The sequence below is a fragment of the Triticum aestivum genome, chromosome 5A (assembly GCF_018294505.1).
Source record: "Triticum aestivum cultivar Chinese Spring chromosome 5A, IWGSC CS RefSeq v2.1, whole genome shotgun sequence".
Taxonomy (NCBI): Eukaryota; Viridiplantae; Streptophyta; class Magnoliopsida; order Poales; family Poaceae; genus Triticum; species Triticum aestivum.
The window spans coordinates 586,331,375-586,352,092 of record NC_057806.1 but is presented as its reverse complement, the minus strand read 5'-3'; the positions used below and the strand labels follow the sequence as shown (position 1 = coordinate 586,352,092).

The window sequence follows — 20,718 nt, the reverse complement described above, 5'->3', positions numbered from 1 at the left end:
GACTCATTCTAGTTCGTATCATCTGGCACAGATGCTGGCATATGCCGCTGCGATTTGCCAAGGTAGTTGATACATGTCAATGTCAGGTCTGGGATTCTATTGTAGTGATGAAGCTTGATCTACAACGACGCACAGCCAAAGCCAAAGTACTAGAAAACGATATGTACAGGGTGTTTGTATTGACTCATGGACCGGGGAAGTTCTTGCTCAGGCAAGCACAGCTTAGGCTACTGATTTTCCTCTTCTTCTAATGTCTTTGTAATCACAATACCAGGCTTACCTACATCCACCTCTGCAGCGCAGCAGGAGAAAGATGAGTGTATTTCTCGTCGCAGCCCTGGTGGCCTGCCTTGTCAGCCATGGAGCCGGCGCGGCCATGGCTTCGGCAGCTTGGGAGGACCAAGATTTCTTCAGAAACTGTCCGCCGTCTCGGTGCAGCAGAGATGGACCTCAGATCCGGTTCCCGCTCCAGCTCCTTGATTCCAGCAACACATCATCATCATCATCATCATCCTCACCCTGCGGCGCGACGACATGCGTGAAACTAGCATGCTCAGGCCAAGACACCATCATGCTTCACCCACTTCTTGGCCCATGCCGTGTCACCGCCATAAATTACACCGGTGCCTCCCTCAGCATCACCCCGCTTGCCTCCGCATGCACGATGATTCAGAAGCTCGTCTCGACAAGTTCACCACCGGCTGACGCCGGCTACCGCTGCGCGCCACACTACGCCGGAGCTGGAATGCTTGTAGGCTGCTCAAGGGAGTTCACGCCAAGCGGGATCACTCAGTATCCTGTCTATGATGACAGAGGTGCTTTCTGTGCTTCTGCCTCGGCCGCCGCTGCCATCGCTGGCCCAATCTCCTGCCTTGACAACGCAACTCACTTCTCGTATTTGGTGGCAACTGATGCTTTCATGTATGATCTTCCATTGGACTGCAAGGTCATCTCAGATGCCAACATCCCAATATTTGGCATAGGATATTACGGCTCAGCATCCAAGCATGGTCTGGAAGAAGAACCCTCCGTTATTACGACATAGCAGCTGACTGGAGTGAACAGGAGCCGTCATCCGTTGCCTATCAATGCCAAATATGCGAGTTGAATGAGCAACGCTGCGCCTTCAGCTCACAGAGGAATGAAACATTCTGCTTGTCTCAACCTCATAAAGGTATAATCAGTTTCTAACTTGACAAAACCGACACCAACCTATACTATCTTGTTAATTCCTAGTCTTGGTAGTTAAAATCACTGATAATTTCCTATTTAGATTGTACTCATAACTGTGCGGCATTTCGAGGAGTTCTGTTGTTAAATTATTTTGCATAACAGCATGACAAAACATTTGGGTAGCTAGCTTGAGCAAACATATTATAAGCCCGTGGAAATTCTCATCTGAATCTCAGATAACAAAGAAACAAAAATGGGGTCACATATTTTGAATCTTGGAGAAAAACTGTAGTCAAAAAGTAAAATTCGAAAAAACTAAGCAACTCTACTGTTCAGTATATCATGATAATTATGGTAATGACATGGGTTTATTTGATCAATTAGTGAGTGCCCGTGCCTTATGTATAACGGTACACTGCTATAATTTTTAGCATTTTCATGATAATTCAGATTGACAAAAAAAACACATTCGAGATAAAATATAAGCAATCTCTCAATTGTAAAATATTTACTTTAGAATTTCTTGTAACATATTCCTAGAACTTCAAGTTTATATGGTTACAGATGTGAGCCAACAAGTTATAAACGTTTTTGTTTCTATTTTCTGTCTTTTTTCCCTGTGCCAACTACATCCCTTCAAGTTTTTTACTTGCCTAGATTTAGGCTAAACCCATACAGAAAAAATAATAGGATTGTCGGGGGGTCGGAGTCAAAAATAGGATTCTTCACTTCTTCCTCTCATACAAAACTAAAACTATATCCTAACCCACCTGGCCATATAAAACATCTTACCTTTTATTTCCCAAGTTAATACTCCCTCCGTTCACTTTTGTAAGGCGCGGAGCGAAATCGTGTGCACACTTGCTCGCTCACGCACAAAAAGGATGTTTTCCATTTTTACCCCCGTGTCGGCCGGGGACACTGTAGCGAAACATCCGCATCCCTTCCCTCACACACTCGCCCGCATCCCTCCCTCTCTCACGCTCGCCCGCATCGCCGGTGCCGACGTCCTCTCCCTCGCACCTCTCTCGCCCGCGCCGCCTCTCCCCGAGCTCCTCGCTCGCCCGCGTCGTCGGCACCCTCTCCCTCGCGTGCGTCGCCGGCGCTCTCCAACACCAGCTCCATTGTTAAAAATGCGATTTTTCCCCCTCCGGCCCTCCGATCTGCAGTGGCGGTCCTCGATCTGCTGCGGCGACTATCAAGACGGCACGACGGAGCTGCTACTGCCTGTCGCCTGCCTAGAGCTTCTGCTGCCGGTTGCCTGCCCGGAGCTGCTGCTGTAGGTCGTCTGCCTAGATCTGCTGCTTCAGGCGATGCCCACATCGCCGTCTCCATCCCGCTCCTCTTCCTCCTCCTCGTTGGTTACTTTACCACCTCAGCATCAACGGCGGGGGGCTGGGAGGGGGAGGGGTGGATGGGCCCTTCTTCAAGGCCTACAACCATCACAGAGCAGAGCAGGAAGCTCGTCTCCGAGGTGAGGATTTACTGTAGCCGCTTCAGTTAAATGCATCTGGTTCATCCTCTGTACTCTGGAGTAGTCTGTATTCTGCTCTTCTCACCTCACCTCAGTTAAATGCATCTGGTCAGTGATATAATTCAGAGCATCAGATTCACAAGCATGATGGATGGAGGGATCTCTCAAATGGTGTGGCTCGTAGTACTACAACGGCAGTGACATGCCGGCCTCCCACACGCGCATAGCATGCACTGATCGACACCTACGATCGAGTTGTGACCAACTGTACAACTGTACATGCATACATGATATATACAGTACCGTGAGTAGATAAGCATGCATGATATGTGCAACAAATTTAGAGGAAACGCATGCCAATCATGATACTCCATCAAAATTAAGTTTGGAGTATGTGCAAAAGATTCAGGGGAGTAGCTAGGTTTGCATGTATGTGTCAAATGTGTGTGTACTAAGATAATTTAACCCAACAGAAAGAGTTGATCGACATGAATTTTTCTGGAGTAGTTTGTCGACAGTACATTGAATCTTAAAAATCCAGTTAAGCAAGCATGCTATGCTGAAATCTGAGATGGGCTCTAGGCCCATATTGCAATTTCTGAAAAATCTCTAAGGGCCCATGTGGGTTATATGGCACTAGGTGTGGTGGGAAGTTTAGTCCCACCCCGGAAGTGGAAGGAGAGTTGGAGTGGTTTATAAGGGTTTCTCTTCTACATGCTATTGGAGCTTGAGAAGAGAAGAGGCCCTCGCGCACTCCTCCTCCGCCGCCCGCCTAGTCACGACGCGCCGCGGGTTGCGGGATTGAGCCGAGCTCACACCTACGCGCTTATTTTTGCCAGTCACTAACGGAGAGTTTTCTGACAGCTGGGGCTGCGCCTATAAGTATGCGGTGTCTCCTAACCCTAGCCGCCACGAACAGATCACATCTGCTCACGCGCATGCCCACCGTCGTTCCTTTGCTGCTGCTGCCGCCGGTGCCTCCATCCCGTCCGCCACGTACACGGTCGACGGGAGAGCAGGTCTCCGAAACCACGCCCTTCTGGTTCCTGTACGGGGTGAGGGGCGAATAGGTTTTTGGGCAGCGATTACGCGACTGCTCGCTTCCGATCGTCTACTTCCTCTACGTCCGCGTCGCCTTCGTCATCACCATGTCCACCGACGCCGACCGTGCCGCCGCCGAGAAAGATGAAGCCGACAAGAAGGTCGCTGAGGACGCCGCTGCTGCCACCAAAGCCGCGGCCTCTGCGTGGCCTACTGGAGGGTATAACTCGTTTATCCCGCTCCTGATTATTTTCATATTAGCAGTACTAGCAGTATGTGTAGATTTGTCTACTGTTTGCTTAGTACGTGCATGTTTAGATCAGAGTCAGTACGTCATCAACTTAGTCAATGCCATGCTAGTGATTTACTCATGGATTAATTTAATCGAGAAATTGCCTATTTACTCAACAATCCAAAAACCTATTATGTGTAGGAATTTCTCGGCAAGTGGCTTTGCCGCTGCACTGAAACCGGATAAGTTTACCGGTACATACTTCAAGCGTTGGCAGACTAAGACCACGTTATGGCTCACGGCTATGAACGTGTTCTGGGTCACCGGTGTCTCCACGGGAACGATTGCTCCTGAACAGGAGAAGGCGTTCAAGGAGGCTACCGTTGTGTTTCTCGGAGCAGTTCTTAGCGTGATCGGAGATAAACTGGTCGACGCATATTTACATGTGCATGTCACCAAGGACTTGTGGGAGGCGCTCGAATCTAAATTCGGGGCCGCCGATGCAGGGAGCGAGATGTATATTATAGAGCAGTTCCACGATTACAAGATGGTTGAAAACCGTCCTGTATTGGAGCAGGCTCATGAGATAATATGCATTGTTAAGGAACTTGAACTTCTCAAGTGCGAGTTACCGGGCAAGTTTGTCGCGGGCTGCATAATCGCTAAGCTCCCTAATTCCTGGAGGAACTTTGCCACCACTCTGAAACATCAGAGGCGTGAATTCTCTGTGGAGGATGTCATTGGCCATCTGAGTGTTGAGCAGAATTCGAGGGCAAAAGACTCGCACGGAAAAGGGGCCGAAGGGACTTCTGTTGCCAACATGGTGAACCAGAAGAACTTCAACTCCCACAAGCCCAAGGGAAAGAACGGTGTCCAACACAATACCGACTTTAAGAAGAAGGGTAAGAAGACCTTCAAGAAGAACAAGAAGGACGAGGGCTGCTTTTACTTGTGGTTCGGTTGAACATTGGGCCAACAAGTGCCCAAACAAGTACAAGAAGTCAGGACAGGACTCCAAGTCTGTCAACATGATTGTGGGCAACAATGAGAATGGTGCATCTGGGTACGGTAATTTATTTACTGTTTTTTCAGTGTTTCAACCCAACGATTGGTGGGTGGACACAGGTGCAGGTGTTCATGTGTGTGCTGACATTTCATTGTTCACTTCTTACCAGGTCACAGGTCACGGGTCCGTATTGATGGGGAATGGCGCGAGTGCTTCTGTTCATGGCGTTGGCACGGTCGATCTGAAGTTTACTTCGGGAAGGATCGTGCAGCTGAAGAACGTGCAGCATGTCCCCGCCATCAAGAAGAAACTCGTTAGTGGCTCCCTTCTACGTAGAGAAGGGTTTAAGTTGGTTTTCGAGTCTAATAAATTAGTTGTTACAAAATATGGACTCTTTGTTGGAAAAGGTTATGAGAGCGGAGGGATGTTCCACCTTTCCCTCGCAGATTTTTGTAATAAAGTCGTGAACCATATTCATTCGAATGTTAATGAATCTGAAGTTTGGCATTCACGTCTTTGTCACATTAGTTTTGGTGTTATGACGCGGCTAGCCAAGTTGGATTTAATCCCGAGTTTCACTTTAGCCAAAGGTTCTAAGTGCCTTTCATGTGTGCAAGCTAAGCAACCTCGCAAGCCTCATAAGGCCGCGGAGGAGAGACACCTGGCACCATTAGAACTCATACCTTTTGATCTTTGTGAGATGAATGGTGTGTTGACTAAAGGTGGAAAGAGATACTTCATGACATTGATAGATGATTCCACTAGATATTGCTATGTGTATCTGTTAAATACTAAATATGAGGCTCTACACTACTTTAAAATCTATAAGGCAGAAGTTGAAAATCAACTTGAAAAGAAAATTAAACGAGTCCGGTCAGATCGTGGTGGAGAGTACTTCTCGAGTGAGTTTGATTCCTTCTGTGCGGAACACGGCATTATTCATGAGAGGACGCCTCCCTATTCACCCCAGTCAAACGGGGTTGCCGAGCGGAAAAACCGTACTCTAACTGATTTGGTTAACGCCATGTTAGATACATCGGGTTTATCCAAGGCATGATGGGGGGAGGCTATATTGACGGCATGTCATGTCCTGAATAAAGTTCCGACAAAGGATAGTGAGATCACTCCCTATGAGAAATGGGCAAAGAGAAGGACGACACTCTCGTACTTGCGCACTTGGGGCTGTTTGGCGAAAGTCAACGTGCCGATCCCCAAAAAGCGTAAGCTTGGACATAAGACCGTGGACTGCATTAATTTGGGCTACGCTAAGAACAGCGTTGGCTATAGATTTCTAGTAGTGAAATCTGAGGTACCTGACCAAAAGATCGGTACAATTATGGAGTCTAAGGATGCTACATTCTTTGAGGATATTTTTCCTATGAGAGATATGCAAAGCACTTCTAGACAGGAATCTGAGGAGACTCCTGAACCTGCCATCCCTATGAAATATTATGAACAAACACATGATGAAAATCCCGAGGAGGATGACGAGGAAACCCTTGGTAGGGGCAAGAGACAAAGGACTGCAAAGACCTTTGGTGATGATTTCTTCGTGTACCTCGTGGATGATACTCCCACTTCTATTTCAGAAGCGTATGCCTCTCCAGAAGCCGACTACTGGAAGGATGCGGTCCATAGCGAGATGGATTCCATCATGGCTAACGGGACATGGGAGATCACTGACCGTCCCTATGGTTGCAAACCACTGGGATGTAAGTGGGTGTTCAAAAAGAAGCTTAGGCCCGATGGTACGATTGAAAAGTACAAGGCTAGGCTTGTGGCCAAGGGCTATGACCAGCAAGAAGAGGAAGATTTCTTTGATACTTATTCACCTGTGGCTAGACTGACCACCATTCGAGTATTACTCTCGTTGGCGGCCTCACATGGTCTTCTCGTCCATCAGATGGATGTTAAGACGGCTTTTCTAAATGGAGAGCTAAAGGAGGAAATCTACATGCAACAGCCTGATGGCTTTGTGATAGACGGTCAGGAAAGAAAGGTGTGTAGGTTGATAAAATCTTTATATGGCCTGAAACAAGCACCTAAGCAATGTCATGATAAGTTTAATACAACTCTGACATCTGTTGGTTTCGTTGTTAATGAGGCTGACAAATGTGTATACTATCGCCATGGTGGGGGCGAAGGAGTTATACTGTGCTTGTATGTTGATGACATACTGATATTCGGAACAAACCTCAAAGTCATTGAGGAGGTCAAATCGTTTCTATCTCAGAACTTTGAGATGAAAGACCTTGGTGTGGCTGATGTTATCTTGAACATCAAGCTACTGAGAGATAATGAGGGTGGGATCACACTTCTGCAATCCCATTACGTTGAGAAGGTGTTGAGTCGTTTTGGATATTCGAACTGCACACCATCTCAAACACCATATGATCCTAGCGTATTGATTCGAAAGTCCAAAGGCATGGCTAAAGATCAATTGAGATACTCTCAAATCATTGGTTCACTGATGTACCTAGCGAGCGCAACGAGGCCTGACATCGCGTTTGCTGTGAGCAAACTGAGCCGGTTTGTTTCCAAACCGGGTGATGTACATTGGCATGCTGTTGAGAGAGTTATGCGCTATCTGAAAGGTACTATGAACTATGGACTTCACTATACCGGATACCCGTCGGTACTTGAAGGGTATAGTGATGCGAATTGGATCTCTGATGCTGATGAGATGAAGGCCACAACTGGGTATATGTTTACTCTTGGAGGTGGCGCTGTTTCCTGGAAGTCTTGCAAGCAAACGATCTTAACGAGATCGACAATGGAAGCAGAATTAACGGCATTAGACACATCTGGTGTTGAAGCGAGATGGCTTCGAGATCTTTTGATGGACTTGCCATTGGTTGATAAACCGGTTCCGGCTATCCTTATGAACTGTGACAATCAAACTGTCATCACCAAGGTGAAGAGTTCAAAGGACAACATGAAGTCCACCAAACACATAAGAATGAGATTAAACGCTGTTAGAAAATTAAGAAACTCCGGAGTGATAGCGTTGGACTATGTCCATACGGCTAAGAATCTGGCAGATCCCTTTACAAAAGGGCTATCACGTGTTGTGATAGATAATGCATCGAGGGAGATGGGTATGAGACCCACATGAGTTGCCATGGTGGTAACCCAACCTATATGATCGGAGATCCCGTGAACTAGGACCTGGGAAAACAAGCCAGTGGTGAACTGAGGAGAGTAACTATACTAACCCACTCCGTTGGAGATGCAATACTCTCGATACTGTATGGTAGGATGACTACGGTCTCAATGTGTTCCAAAGCTTATAAAAGCAAGATGCTATCCTACAGAGCGATCTTTGGAGGAACACACCTATATGAGCCCGACTGCTGGTCACAGTCTATGAGATTGGGGTGATCTCTAGTAAGCTCATGAATAGGCCGGGAGTGTGACTTATATGCTCCACCCGAGGGGTCAGCCTTCGGCAGCCTAGTACTAGTAAGACATGTAGTGAAACTTCTTTACGCCAAACTGACAATTCAAGGCATAGTCCATTGTTCAGTTGTGAAGGAGTGTAGCCACTTGTTCTAGGTGAAGTTCAACCTTAACAGGTCTTTACTGAAACACTGGTATATCGAAACAGCAATTGGAACAGAGGACACAATGGGCTCTCGAGATCTGGTGGGGGATTGCTGAAATCTGAGATGGGCTCTAGGCCCATATTGCAATTTCTGAAAAATCTCTAAGGGCCCATGTGGGTTATATGGCACTAGGTGTGGTGGGAAGTTTAGTCCCACCCCGGAAGTGGAAGGAGAGTTGGAGTGGTTTATAAGGGTTTCTCTTCTACATGCTATTGGAGCTTGAGAAGAGAAGAGGCCCTCGCGCACTCCTCCTCCGCCGCCCGCCTCGCCACGCCACGCCTCGTCACGACGCGCCGCGGGTTGCGGGATTGAGCCGAGCCGAGCTCACACCTACGCGCTTATTTTTGCCAGTCACTAACGGAGAGTTTTCTGACAGCTGGGCCACGATCTGAGACGTCGGATCGTGGACTGTCACGGACTCGGACGTGGGTCGAGCCCACGTCTCTCCACGCGGCTGCGCCTATAAGTATGCGGTGTCTCCTAACCCTAGCCGCCACGAACAGATCACATCTACTCACGCGCACGCCCACCGTCGTTCCTTTGCTGATGCTGCCGCCGGTGACTCCATCTCGTCCGCCACGTACACGGTCAATGGGAGAGCAGGTCTCCGAAACCACGCCCTTCTGGTTCCTGTACGGGGTGAGGGGCGAATAGGTTTTTGGGCAGCGATTACGCGACTGCTCGCTTCCGATCGTCTACTTCCTCTACGTCTGCGTCGCCTTCATCATCACCATGTCCACCGACGCCGACCGTGCCGCCGCCGAGAAAGCTGAAGCCGACAAGAAGGTCGCCGAGGACGCCGCTGCTGCCACCAAAGCCGCGGCCTCTGCGTGGCCTACTGGAGGGTATAACTCGTTTATCCCGCTCCTGATTATTTTCATATTAGCAGTACTAGCAGTATGTGTAGATTTGTCTACTGTTTGCTTAGTACGTGCATGTTTAGATCAGAGTCAGTACGTCATCAACTTAGTCAATGCCATGCTAGTGATTTACTCATGGATTAATTTAATCGAGAAATTTCCTATTTACTCAACAATCCAAAAACCTATTATGTGTAGGAATTTCTCGGCAAGTGGTTTTGCCGCTGCACTGAAACCGGATAAGTTTACCGGTACATACTTCAAGCGTTGGCATGGCTAAAGATCAATTGAGATACTCTCAAACACCATATTTGGATATTTGGATATTCGGACTGCACACCATCTCAAACACCATATGATCCTAGCGTATTGATTCGAAAGTCCAAAGGCATGGCTAAAGATCAATTGAGATACTCTCAAATCATTGGTTCACTGATGTACCTAGCGAGCGCAACGAGGCCTGACATCGCGTTTGCTGTGAGCAAACTGAGCCGGTTTGTTTCCAAACCGGGTGATGTACATTGGCATGCTGTTGAGAGAGTTATGCGCTATCTGAAAGGTACTATGAACTATGGACTTCACTATACCGGATACCCGTCGGTACTTGAAGGGTATAGTGATGCGAATTGGATCTCTGATGCTGATGAGATGAAGGCCACAACTGGGTATATGTTTACTCTTGGAGGTGGCGCTGTTTCCTGGAAGTCTTGCAAGCAAACGATCTTAACGAGATCGACAATGGAAGCAGAATTAATGGCATTAGACACATCTGGTGTTGAAGCGAGATGGCTTCGAGATCTTTTGATGGACTTGCCATTGGTTGATAAACCGGTTCCGGCTATCCTTATGAACTGTGACAATCAGACTGTCATCACCAAGGTGAAGAGTTCAAAGGACAACATGAAGTCCACCAAACACATAAGAATGAGATTAAAAGCTGTCAGAAAATTAAGAAACTCCGGAGTGATAGCGTTGGACTATGTCCATACGGCTAAGAATCTGGCAGATCCCTTTACAAAAGGGCTATCACGTGTTGTGATAGATAATGCATCGAGGGAGATGGGTATGAGACCCACATGAGTTGCCATGGTGGTAACCCAACCTATGTGATCGGAGATCCCGTGAACTAGGACCTGGGAAAACAAGCCAGTGGTGAACTGAGGAGAGTAACTATACTAACCCACTCCATTGGAGATGCAATACTCTCGATACTGTATGGTAGGATGACTACGGTCTCAATGTGTTCCAAAGCTTATAAAAGCAAGATGCTATCCTACAGAGCGATCTTTGGAGGAACACACCTATATGAGCCCGACTGCTGGTCCAAGTCTATGAGATTGGGGTGATCTCTAGTAAGCTCATGAATAGGCCAGGAGTGTGACTTATATGCTCCACCCGAGGGGTCAGCCTTCGGCAGCCTAGTACTAGTAAGACATGTAGTGAAACTTCTTTACGCCAAACTGACAATTCAAGGCATAGTCCATTGTTCAGTTGTGAAGGAGTGTAGCCACTTGTTCTAGGTGAAGTTCAACCTTAACAGGTCTTTACTGAAACACTGGTATATCGAAACAGCAATTGGAACAGAGGACACAATGGGCCCTCGAGATCTGGTGGGGGATTGCTGAAATCTGAGATGGGCTCTAGGCCCATATTGCAATTTCTGAAAAATCTCTAAGGGCCCATGTGGGTTATATGGCACTAGGTGTGGTGGGAAGTTTAGTCCCACCCCGGAAGTGGAAGGAGAGTTGGAGTGGTTTATAAGGGTTTCTCTTCTACATGCTATTGGAGCTTGAGAAGAGAAGAGGCCCTCGCGCACTCCTCCTCCGCCGCCCGCCTCGCCACGCCACGCCTCGCCACGACGCGCCGCGGGTTGCGGGATTGAGCCGAGCCGAGCTCACACCTACGCGCTTATTTTTGCCAGTCACTAACGGAGAGTTTTCTGACAACTGGGCCACGATCTGAGACGTCGGATCGTGGGCTGTCACGGACTCGGACGTGGGTCGAGCCCACGTCTCTCCACGCGGCTGCGCCTATAAGTATGCGGTGTCTCCTAACCCTAGCCGCCACGAACAGATCACATCTGCTCACGCGCACGCCCACCGTCGTTCCTTTGCTGCTGCTGCCGCCGGTGACTCCATCCCGTCCGCCACGTACACGGTCGACGGGAGAGCAGGTCTCCGAAACCACGCCCTTCTGGTTCCTGTACGGGGTGAGGGGCGAATAGGTTTTTGGGCAGCGATTACGCGACTGCTCGCTTCCGATCGTCTACTTCCTCTACGTCCGCGTCGCCTTCGTCATCACCATGTTCACCGACGCCGACCGTGCCGCCGCCGAGAAAGCTGAAGCCGACAAGAAGGTCGCTGAGGACGCCGCTGCTGCCACCAAAGCCGCGGCCTCTGCGTGGCCTACTGGAGGGTATAACTCGTTTATCCCGCTCCTGATTATTTTCATATTAGCAGTACTAGCAGTATGTGTAGATTTGTCTACTGTTTGCTTAGTACGTGCATGTTTAGATCAGAGTCAGTACGTTATCAACTTAGTCAATGCCATGCTAGTGATTTACTCATGGATTAATTTAATCGAGAAATTGCCTATTTACTCAACAATCCAAAAACCTATTATGTGTAGGAATTTCTCGGCAAGTGGCTTTGCCGCTGCACTGAAACCGGATAAGTTTACCGGTACATACTTCAAGCGTTGGCAGACTAAGACCACGTTATGGCTCACGGCTATGAACGTGTTCTGGGTCACCGGTGTCTTCACGGGAACGATTGCTCCTGAACAGGAGAAGGCGTTCAAGGAGGCTACCGTTGTGTTTCTCGGAGCAGTTCTTAGCGTGATCGGAGATAAACTGGTCGACGCATATTTACATGTGCATGTCGCCAAGGACTTGTGGGAGGCGCTCGAATCTAAATTCGGGGCCGCCGATGCAGGGAGCGAGATGTATATTATAGAGCAGTTCCACGATTACAAGATGGTTGAAAACCGTCCTGTATTGGAGCAGGCTCATGAGATAATATGCATTGTTAAGGAACTTGAGCTTCTCAAGTGCGAGTTACCGGGCAAGTTTGTCGCGGGCTGCATAATCGCTAAGCTCCCTAATTCCTGGAGGAACTTTGCCACCACTCTGAAACATCAGAGGCGTGAATTCTCTGTGGAGGATGTCATTGGCCATCTGAGTGTTGAGCAGAATTCGAGGGCAAAAGACTCGCACGGAAAAGGGGCCGAATGGACTTCTGTTGCCAACATGGTGAACCAGAAGAACTTCAACTCCCACAAGCCCAAGGGAAAGAACGGTGTCCAACACAATACCGACTTTAAGAAGAAGGGTAAGAAGACCTTCAAGAAGAACAAGAAGGACGAGGGCTGCTTTACTTGTGGTTCGGTTGAACATTGGGCCAACAAGTGCCCAAACAAGTACAAGAAGTCAGGACAGGACTCCAAGTCTGTCAACATGATTGTGGGCAACAATGAGAATGGTGCATCTGGGTACGGTAATTTATTTACTGTTTTTTCAGTGTTTCAACCCAACGATTGGTGGGTGGACACAGGTGCAGGTGTTCATGTGTGTGCTGACATTTCATTGTTCACTTCTTACCAGGTCACAGGTCACGGGTCCGTATTGATGGGGAATGGCGCGAGTGCTTCTGTTCATGGTGTTGGCACGGTCGATCTGAAGTTTACTTCGGGAAGGATCGTGCAGCTGAAGAACGTGCAGCATGTCCCCGCCATCAAGAAGAACCTCGTTAGTGGCTCCCTTCTATGTAGAGAAGGGTTTAAGTTGGTTTTCGAGTCTAATAAATTAGTTGTTACAAAATATGGACTCTTTGTTGGAAAAGGTTATGAGAGCGGAGGGATGTTCCGCCTTTCCCTCGCAGATTTTTGTAATAAAGTCGTGAACCATAGTCATGTCCTGAATAAAGTTCCGACAAAGGATAGTGAGATCACTCCCTATTAGAAATGGGCAAAGAGAAGGACGACACTCTCGTACTTGCGCACTTGGGGCTGTTTGGCGAAAGTCAACGTGCCGATCCCCAAAAAGCGTAAGCTTGGACATAAGACCGTGGACTGCATTAATTTGGGCTACGCTAAGAACAGCGTTGGCTATAGATTTCTAGTAGTGAAATCTGAGGTACTTGACCAGAAGATCGGTACAATTATGGAGTCTAAGGATGCTACATTCTTTGAGGATATTTTTCCTATGAGAGATATGCAAAGCACTTCTAGACAGGAATCTGAGGAGACTCCTGAACCTGCCATCCCTATGGAATATTATGAACAAACACATGATGAAAATCCCGAGGAGGATGACGAGGAAACCCTTGGTAGGGGCAAGAGACAAAGGACTGCAAAGACCTTTGGTGATGATTTCTTCGTGTACCTCATGGATGATACTCCCACTTCTATTTCAGAAGCGTATGCCTCTCCAGAAGCTGACTACTGGAAGGATGCGGTCCGTAGCGAGATGGACTCCATCATGGCTAACGGGACATGGGAGATCACTGACCGTCCCTATGGTTGCAAACCACTGGGATGTAAGTGGGTGTTCAAAAAGAAGCTTAGGCCCGATGGTACGATTGAAAAGTACAAGGCTAGGCTTGTGGCCAAGGGCTATGACCAGCAAGAAGAGGAAGATTTCTTTGATACTTATTCACCTGTGGCTAGACTGACCACCATTCGAGTATTACTCTCGTTGGCGGCCTCACATGGTCTTCTCGTCCATCAGATGGATGTTAAGACGGCTTTTCTAAATGGAGAGCTAAAGGAGGAAATCTACATGCAACATCCTGATGGCTTTGTGATAGATGGTCAGGAAAGAAAGGTGTGTAGGTTGATAAAATCTTTATATGGCCTGAAACAAGCACCTAAGCAATGGCATGATAAGTTTAATACAACTCTGACATCTGTTGGTTTCGTTGTTAATGAGGCTGACAAATGTGTATACTATCGCCATGGTGGGGGCGAAGGAGTTATACTGTGCTTGTATGTTGATGACATACTGATATTCGGAACAAACCTCAAAGTCATTGAGGAGGTCAAATCGTTTCTATCTCAGAACTTTGAGATGAAAGACCTTGGTGTGGCTGATGTTATCTTGAACATCAAGCTACTGAGAGATAATGAGGGTGGGATCACACTTCTGCAATCCCATTACGTTGAGAAGGTGTTGAGTCGTTTTGGATATTCGGACTGCACACCATCTGAAACACCATATGATCCTAGCGTATTGATTCGAAAGTCCAAAGGCATGGCTAAAGATCAATTGAGATACTCTCAAATCATTGGTTCACTGATGTACCTAGCGAGCGCAACGAGGCCTGACATCGCGTTTGCTATGAGCAAACTGAGCCGGTTTGTTTCCAAACCGGGTGATGTACATTGGCATGATGTTGAGAGAGTTATGCGCTATCTGAAAGGTACTATGAACTATGGACTTCACTATACCGGATACCCGTCGGTACTTGAAGGGTATAGTGATGCGAATTGGATCTCTGATGCTGATGAGATGAAGGCCACAACTGGGTATATGTTTACTCTTGGAGGTGGCGCTGTTTCCTGAAAGTCTTGCAAGCAAACGATCTTAACGAGATCGACAATGGAAGCAGAATTAACGGCATTAGACACATCTGGTGTTGAAGCGAGATGGCTTCGAGATCTTTTGATGGACTTGCCATTGGTTGATAAACCGGTTCCGGCTATCCTTATGAACTGTGACAATCAGACTGTCATCACCAAGGTGAAGAGTTCAAAGGACAACATGAAGTCCACCAAACACATAAGAATGAGATTAAAAGCTGTCAGAAAATTAAGAAACTCCGGAGTGATAGCGTTGGACTATGTCCATACGGCTAAGAATCTGGCAGATCCCTTTACAAAAGGGCTATCACGTGTTGTGATAGATAATGCATCGAGGGAGATGGGTATGAGACCCACATGAGTTGCCATGGTGGTAACCCAACCTATATGATCGGAGATCCCGTGAACTAGGACCTGGGAAAACAAGCCAGTGGTGAACTGAGGAGAGTAACTATACTAGTCCACTCCGTTGGAGATGCAATACTCTCGATACTGTATGGTAGGATGACTACGGTCTCAATGTGTTCCAAAGCTTATAAAAGCAAGATGCTATCCTACAGAGCGATCTTTGGAGGAACACACCTATATGAGCCCGACTGCTGGTCACAGTCTATGAGATTGGGGTGATCTCTAGTAAGCTCATGAATAGGCCAGGAGTGTGACTTATATGCTCCACCCGAGGGGTCAGCCTTCGGCAGCCTAGTACTAGTAAGACATGTAGTGAAACTTCTTTACGCCAAACTGACAATTCAAGGCATAGTCCATTGTTCAGTTGTGAAGGAGTGTAGCCACTTGTTCTAGGTGAAGTTCAACCTTAACAGGTCTTTACTGAAACACTGGTATATCGAAACAGCAATTGGAACAGAGGACACAATGGGCCCTCGAGATCTGGTGGGGGATTGCTGAAATCTGAGATGGGCTCTAGGCCCATATTGCAATTTCTGAAAAATCTCTAAGGGCCCATGTGGGTTATATGGCACTAGGTGTGGTGGGAAGTTTAGTCCCACCCCGGAAGTGGAAGGAGAGTTGGAGTGGTTTATAAGGGTTTCTCTTCTACATGCTATTGGAGCTTGAGAAGAGAAGAGGCCCTCGCGCACTCCTCCTCCGCCGCCCGCCTCGCCACGCCACGCCTCGTCACGACGCGCCGCGGGTTGCGGGATTGAGCCGAGCCGAGCTGAAACCGGATAAATTTACCGGTACATACTTCAAGCGTTGGCAGACTAAGACCACGTTATGGCTCACGGCTATGAACGTGTTCTGGGTCACCGGTGTCTCCACGGGAACGATTGCTCCTGAACAGGAGAAGGCGTTCAAGGAGGCTACCGTTGTGTTTCTCGGAGCAGTTCTTAGCGTGATCGGAGATAAACTGGTCGACGCATATTTACATGTGCATGTCGCCAAGGACTTGTGGGAGGCGCTCGAATCTAAATTCGGGGCCGCCGATGCAGGGAGCGAGATGTATATTATAGAGCAGTTCCACGATTACAAGATGGTTGAAAACCGTCCTGTATTGGAGCAGGCTCATGAGATAATATGCATTGTTAAGGAACTTGAGCTTCTCAAGTGCGAGTTACCGGGCAAGTTTGTCGCGGGCTGCATAATCGCTAAGCTCCCTAATTCCTGGAGGAACTTTGCCACCACTCTGAAACATCGGAGGCGTGAATTCTCTGTGGAGGATGTCATTGGCCATCTGAGTGTTGAGCAGAATTCGAGGGCAAAAGACTCGCACGGAAAAGGGGCCGAAGGGACTTCTGTTGCCAACATGGTGAACCAGAAGAACTTCAACTCCCACAAGCCCAAGGGAAAGAACGGTGTCCAACACAATACCGACTTTAAGAAGAAGGGTAAGAAGACCTTCAAGAAGAACAAGAAGGACGAGGGCTGCTTTACTTGTGGTTCGGTTGAACATTGGGCCAACAAGTGCCCAAACAAGTACAAGAAGTCAGGACAGGACTCCAAGTCTGTCAACATGATTGTGGGCAACAATGAGAATGGTGCATCTGGGTACGGTAATTTATTTACTGTTTTTTCAGTGTTTCAACCCAACGATTGGTGGGTGGACACAGGTGCAGGTGTTCATGTGTGTGCCGACATTTCATTGTTCACTTCTTACCAGGTCACAGGTCACGGGTCCGTATTGATGGGGAATGGCGCGAGTGCTTCTGTTCATGGTGTTGGCACGGTCGATCTGAAGTTTACTTCGGGAAGGATCGTGCAGCTGAAGAACGTGCAGCATGTCCCCGCCATCAAGAAGAACCTCGTTAGTGGCTCCCTTCTATGTAGAGAAGGGTTTAAGTTGGTTTTCGAGTCTAATAAATTAGTTGTTACAAAATATGGACTCTTTGTTGGAAAAGGTTATGAGAGCGGAGGTTCCGCCTTTCCCTCGCAGATTTTTGTAATAAAGTCGTGAACCATATTCATTCGAATGTTAATGAATCTGAAGTTTGGCATTCATGTCTTTGTCACATTAGTTTTGGTGTTATGACGCGGCTAGCCAAGTTGGATTTAATCCCGAGTTTCACTTTAGCCAAAGGTTCTAAGTGCCTTTCATGTGTGCAAGCTAAGCAACCTCGCAAGCCTCATAAGGCCGCGGAGGAGAGACACCTGGCACCATTAGAACTCATACATTCTGATCTTTGTGAGATGAATGGTGTGTTGACTAAAGGTGGAAAGAGATACTTCATGACATTGATAGATGATTCCACTAGATATTGCTATGTGTATCAGTTAAATACTAAAGATGAGGCTCTACACTACTTTAAAATCTATAAGGCAGAAGTTGAAAATCAACTTGAAAAGAAAATTAAACGAGTCCGGTCAGATCGTGGTGGAGAGTACTTCTCGAGTGAGTTTGATTCCTTCTGTGTGGAACACGACATTATTCATGAGAGGACGCCTCCCTATTCACCCCAGTCAAACGGGGTTGCCGAGCGGAAAAACCGTACTCTAATTGATTTGGTTAACGCCATGTTAGATACACCGGGTTTATCCAAGGCATGGTGGGGGGAGGCTATATTGACGGCATGTCATGTCCTGAATAAAGTTCCGACAAAGGATAGTGAGATCACTCCCTATGAGAAATGGGCAAAGAGAAGGACGACACTCTCGTACTTGCGCACTTGGGGCTGTTTGGCGAAAGTCAACGTGCCGATCCCCAAAAAGCGTAAGCTTGGACATAAGACCGTGGACTGCATTAATTTGGGCTACGCTAAGAACAGCGTTGGCTATAGATTTCTAGTAGTGAAATCTGAGGTACCTGACCAGAAGATCGGTACAATTATGGAGTCTAAGGATGCTACATTCTTTGAGGATATTTTTCCTATGAGAGATATGCAAAGCACTTCTAGACAGGAATCTGAGGAGACTCCTGAACCTGCCATCCCTATGGAATATTATGAACAAACACATGATGAAAATCCCGAGGAGGATGACGAGGAAACCCTTGGTAGGGGCAAGAGACAAAGGACTGCAAAGACCTTTGGTGATGATTTCTTTGTGTACCTCGTCGATGATACTCCCACTTCTATTTCAGAAGCGTATGCCTCTCCAGAAGCTGACTACTGGAAGGATGCGGTCCGTAGCGAGATGGATTCCATCATGGCTAATGGGACATGGGAGATCACAGACCGTCCCTATGGTTGCAAACCACTGGGATGTAAGTGGGTGTTCAAAAAGAAGCTTAGGCCCGATGGTACGATTGAAAAGTACAAGGCTAGGCTTGTGGCAAAGGGCTATGACCAGCAAGAAGAGGAAGATTTCTTTGATACGTATTCACCTGTGGCTAGACTGACCACCATTCGAGTATTACTCTCGTTGGCGGCCTCACATGGTCTTCTCGTCCATCAGATGGATGTTAAGACGGCTTTTCTAAATGGAGAGCTAAAGGAGGAAATCTACATGCAATAGCCTGATGGCTTTGTGATAGATGGTCAGGAAAGAAAGGTGTGTAGGTTGATAAAATCTTTATATGGCCTGAAACAAGCACCTAAGCAATGGCATGATAAGTTTAATACAACTCTGACATCTGTTGGTTTCGTTGTTAATGAGGCTGACAAATGTGTATACTATCGCCATGGTGGGGGCGAAGGAGTTATACTGTGCTTGTATGTTGATGACATACTGATATTCGGAACAACCCTCAAAGTCATTGAGGAGGTCAAATCGTTTCTATCTCAGAACTTTGAGATGAAAGACCTTGGTGTGGCTGATGTTATCTTGAACATCAAGCTACTGAGAGATAATGAGGGTGGGATCACACTTCTGCAATCCCATTACGTTGAGAAGGTGTTGAGTCGTTTTGGATATTCGGACTGCACACCATCTCAAACACCATATGATCCTAGCGTATTGATTCGAAAGTCCAAAGGCATGGCTAAAGATCAATTGAGATACTCTCAAATCATTGGTTCACTGATGTACCTAGCAAGCGCAACGAGGCCTGACATCGCGTTTGCTGTGAGCAAACTGAGCCGGTTTGTTTCCAAACCGGGTGATGTACATTGGCATGCTGTTGAGAGAGTTATGCGCTATCTGAAAGGTACTATGAACTATGGACTTCACTATACCGGATACCCGTCGGTACTTGAAGGGTATAGTGATGCGAATTGGATCTCTGATGCTGATGAGATGAAGGCCACAACTGGGTATATGTTTACTCTTGGAGGTGGCGCTGTTTCCTGGAAGTCTTGCAAGCAAACGATCTTAACGAGATCGACAATGGAAGCAGAATTAACGGCATTAGACACATCTGGTGTTGAAGCGAGATGGCTTCGAGATCTTTTGATGGACTTGCCATTGGTTGATAAACCAGTTCCGGCTATCCTTATGAACTGTGACAATCAGACTGTCATCACCAAGGTGAAGAGTTCAAAGGACAACATGAAGTCCACCAAACACATAAGAATGAGATTAAAAGCTGTCAGAAAATTAAGAAACTCCGGAGTGATAGCGCTGGACTATGTCCATACGGCTAAGAATCTGGCAGATCCCTTTACAAAAGGGCTATCACGTGTTGTGATAGATAATGCATTGAGGGAGATGGGTATGAGACCCACATGAGTTGCCATGGTGGTAACCCAACCTATATGATCGGAGATCCCGTGAACTAGGACCTGGGAAAACAAGCCAGTGGTGAACTGAGGAGAGTAACTATACTAACCCACTCCGTTGGAGATGCAATACTCTCGATACTGTATGGTAGGATGACTACGGTCTCAATGTGTTCCAAAGCTTATAAAAGCAAGATGCTATCCTACAGAGCGATCTTTGGAGGAACACACCTATATGAGCCCGACTGCTGGTCACAGTCTATGAGATTGGGGTGATCTCTAGTAAGCTCATGAATAGGCCAGGAGTGTGACTTATATGCTCCACCCGAGGGGTCAGCCTTCGGCAGCCTAGTACTAGTAAGACATGTAGTGAAACTTCTTTACGCCAAACTGACAATTCAAGGCATAGTCCATTGTTCAGTTGTGAAGGAGTGTAGCCACTTGTTCTAGGTGAAGTTCAACCTTAACAGGTCTTTACTGAAACACTGGTATATCGAAACAACAATTGGAACAGAGGACACAATGGGCCCTCGAGATCTGGTGGGGGATTGCTGAAATCTGAGATGGGCTCTAGGCCCATATTGCAATTTCTGAAAAATCTCTAAGGGCCCATGTGGGTTATATGGCACTAGGTGTGGTGGGAAGTTTAGTCCCACCCCGGAAGTGGAAGGAGAGTTGGAGTGGTTTATAAGGGTTTCTCTT

At 47.3% G+C, this 20,718-nt stretch overlaps 1 pseudogene; it reads left to right on the top strand.

Annotated features, from left to right (window-relative positions):
- Window positions 1–198: 198 nt before the first annotated feature.
- LOC123105017 (rust resistance kinase Lr10-like) overlaps window positions 199–20,718 on the top strand; it is a 34,676-nt pseudogene continuing 14,156 nt past the window's right edge.